This window comes from Octodon degus, unplaced genomic scaffold, assembly GCF_000260255.1.
Source record: "Octodon degus isolate 3935 unplaced genomic scaffold, OctDeg1.0 scaffold00211, whole genome shotgun sequence".
Classification (NCBI taxonomy): domain Eukaryota; kingdom Metazoa; phylum Chordata; class Mammalia; order Rodentia; family Octodontidae; genus Octodon; species Octodon degus.
The window spans coordinates 1274950-1278809 of NW_004524787.1; the positions used below are offsets into that span (position 1 = coordinate 1274950).

A 3860-nucleotide genomic window follows, 5' to 3' on the forward strand; every position below is an offset into this window, starting at 1 on the left:
CATATTGATAACCCATTACTATTATGGACTACTGAACTATATTAGATTATTTTGCTGAAATCATGCACCTACAATATTTAAATGGCAATGGAAAACCAATCTCTGACAAAACTAAAGAGAAAAGAGAGATATAAATAAAGGACCATTTCCGGATATTGCCAGTCCTATGGAAAACTCACTACTATTATGGACTACTGGACTATATTGGAATCCAAGCACCTACAATATTTAAATGACAATGGAATATACTCTTCTCTGCCAAAACTGAACAAAAAAAATGGTATACAAATGAACGACCATTTTGTATCTGTAAAAATCTTTAAAAAATCACACCATTTTCTCTAAAGCCAACTGACTTCCCAGAAAAACACCACAAACACACAATGGATATAGGACAGTAAAAGGTGCTAAACTATACTGGATACCCATACGCAGAAGGCTAGAATTGACCTCTATCTCCCATTCGGCACAACAAAAAAATTAATTCGAAACAGATCAAATATTTAAATTTCAGACCTGAAATTATGAAATTATGACATTGTTTGGAGAAAATATGGAGCAAACACCTTAAGACATTAATCTAGGCAATGATATTTTGGTTATACTCCCACAAACCACAGAAAACTAGACCAAAATGTTCTTAAGTTTCATCATATTGAACCAAAAATCTTCTTTACAGAAAAGGAAGCTACTAACAGAATAAGGAGCTAGCTTGTAATGGGAAAAATTTGTACAAAATCTCCATACAAAATGCATAATATGAAAAATCTGTAAGTTATCCAACAATCCTTTAAAATCATCTGAATAAGATGCTGGAAAATAATCTGACAGACACTTCTCAGAAGATGATATATAAATATTATGCATATTACTAACTTCAGAAAAATGTAAATGAATGCCACAAGGAAATATTATTTCACCCCACAGAATGGCTATTATCCAGAAATAAAATGGTAAGCTCTGACAGGGATATAAAAGAGGTAACACCGTTCTTAGGAACACAAGCTAGTACAGTCATTATAGAAAACAGTTTGCAAATTGCTAGCAAAACTGGAAAATATACTTTTGACAAAGTCTAGTTATCTAATTTCTGCATATATTTTTAGGAGAAATGAAATCAACATTCCAGGCATTCCTTCAAGGTCAATATTTACCACAGTACTATTTATACAAGGTGAGATAGGTACGCAGTTTCTAACAGCACATGCAAAGATAAATGCATGCTGGAAAATATATTTTTCTCATGAAATCCTGTTCTATGCATCAAATGCAATAGGGCTACAGTACATTACGCTACAAACATAGGGAGACAAATACTGAAACATCTCTCAAACTTGTGGAAGCCAGTAACAAAAGTAAGCTGGACATAGCATAGTGAACAAAAGAAGTTGGCAAGGGAAAGGAAAATAAATAAAGGTTTGATGTCAAGAGTGCATAGAGTTTGAATGTACTAAAATATCACAGTGAACTCAGTAATTTTTTTTAATTTTTGTTTTTTAAAGAGATTACAGGGAAGTGGCAAGTTCTGGATTTGGAAAGGTTGCAAGTAGGAGATTTTCATGTCAGTTGCTCTGCTGAGCGGGCTTGCTGGCTCCTCTGTCCTTTTGACAATCTCACCCAGTCTAGCCCTCCACCTTGCAGCTTCTTTCTGTGGTTTTCAATAAACTTCCAGGTGAACTATGAAAGATTATGATAAGCTTCTCAAATACTATGAATTATATGAAAGTATCAGGACAGGTGGCTTTGCAAAGGTCAAACTTGCCTGCCATATCCTCACTGGAGAAATGGTGGCTATAAAAATCATGAATAAAAATGCACTAGGGAGTGACTTGCCTCAGGTCAAAACAAATATTGATGCCTTGAAGAATCAGAGACACTAGCATATATGTGAACTCTACCACATGCTAGAAACAACCAACAAAATATCCATAGATCTTGAGTACTGTCCTGGAGGAGAGCTGTTTGACTACATAATTTCCCAGAATCACATATCGGAGGAGGAGACTCGGGTTGTCTTCTGCCAAATGGTAGCTGGAGTTGCTTACATGCACAGCCAAGGTTAAGCTCACAGGGACCTCAAACCAGAGAATTTCTTATTTGATGAACATCATAAAGTAAAGATATTAACTTTGGTCTCTGTGCAAAGCCTAAGTGTAATAAGGATTACCTTCTACAGACGTGCTGTGGGAGTCTCACTTATGCAGCACCTGAGTTAACACAAGGCAAATCATATCTTGGATCAGAGGCTGACATTTGGAGCATGGGTATACTCTTATATGTTCTTATGTGTGGCTGTCTACCATTTGATGATGATAATGTTATGGCTTTGTACAAGAAGATTGTGGCATGCAATATGGAAGAGTGTAGGATCAGGGGGCTTCCATCCAGATGTCAGAAGAAAGCCTGGGATGACAAGCAGTGTACATCTGAGGACAGTATGTGAAGCTGTGAGCATGAAGTTTAATGTAGGCTGGTGAACCAGTAAATTGGAAAAGCCAACAATGTAGAACTGCTGAGGAAGGCTGCCAGAAGTGAGTGGGAGCCTGCTCTGTCCAAGCCCTTTGGAGCTTGCATCTTGCCACCTTTTGCCCTGCATTCTGGACATGGATCTATGGGATTTAATGTTTGTCTTGCTGGGTTTTGTCTTGCTTTGTTCCCATTCTTCCTGTGCTTCTATTTCTCTTATGGAATGCTGATGCTGTTGTATGCTGGTAGCTGAGTTCTACAATAACTTTACAGCGGATCAAAAACCAATATTCTTCAAACTCTTTAATGAAATGGAGAGGAAGGAGTACTTCCAAAATTATTCTTGGAGGATAGCATTACCTTGACCTCCAAACTAGACAATGAAAAGCAAAAAGAGAATTATAGGCCACTTTCTCTAATGATGCAAGTATCCTTAACAAGATACTGTCAAACATAATGTGAAAAATCACCAAAAGATTGTACACTGTCTCTTGAGTGCTGGGATTACAGGCATTCACCACCACACCTGGCTAAAGATAGCCTCTTTGATAAATGGTGTTGGGAAAAATGGATGGTCACATGCAGAAGATTGAGTCTAGACCCATATAGCTCACCATATACTAAACGAAAATCAAAATGGATTGAAGTTTTATGTGTGTTTTTTTTTTCTCCAAATGCCTTCAGGGCAGGTTTGGCTGGCTTGAGTTGTCGGGATCAAACCTCAGCAACCTGAACCTGACTCCTTGGTTGAAGCAGCCACTTAAAGAACTGAGCTAAGAGGCAGGCCCCCTATTTTTTAAAATTTATTTTAGAGAGTATAATAATATGGCATTAGAAGTGGCACAAGAACAAAAATTTAAAATTTTAAAAGCAAAAGGTAATATTCAATCATATGTCCAATCTTACATAACTGTATCTGTTATTCTGAGCAACAGATTTGATGGTAAAAACACATAATATGTCAACCACTGTAAGTTAGCTATACTTATTTTGAAAATCTATAGCATGTATTGTCATATGTTACTCCGTTTTTGTCTTTGTTTCTGTTATTTTTGCCTTTGTTTTTACTCCTGAAAATGAAATTTAAAAAGAGAAAAGAAAGAGATTATAAGTTAGAGCTAAAACAAAAAAATATTACAAGTGATACAGAATTTCACTTAAAAGAGTAGCATAAATTTCACAATACTGGTTGTAATACATATTGTTATCTTCCAGTGACGTAATACATAGATATATTTTCCAGTATATGTATGTAAATGTAGGAGAAAGAAATGTATAAGAAATCAAGAAGAGAAAAAGTACAAACAATTGAGAAAAGGAGGCAAAGAAAATTAAAGTATTAAATGCTTCTTTCCATTGACCAGCAGAAATGCACAGTACAGTTTTCCAAACCA

At 35.9% G+C, this 3860-nt stretch overlaps 1 pseudogene; it reads left to right on the plus strand.

The window, feature by feature from the left end:
* The first annotated feature begins 1679 nt into the window (after positions 1-1679).
* LOC105744037 lies at positions 1680-2443 on the plus strand (annotated as a pseudogene).
* The last annotated feature ends 1417 nt before the right edge of the window (positions 2444-3860 follow it).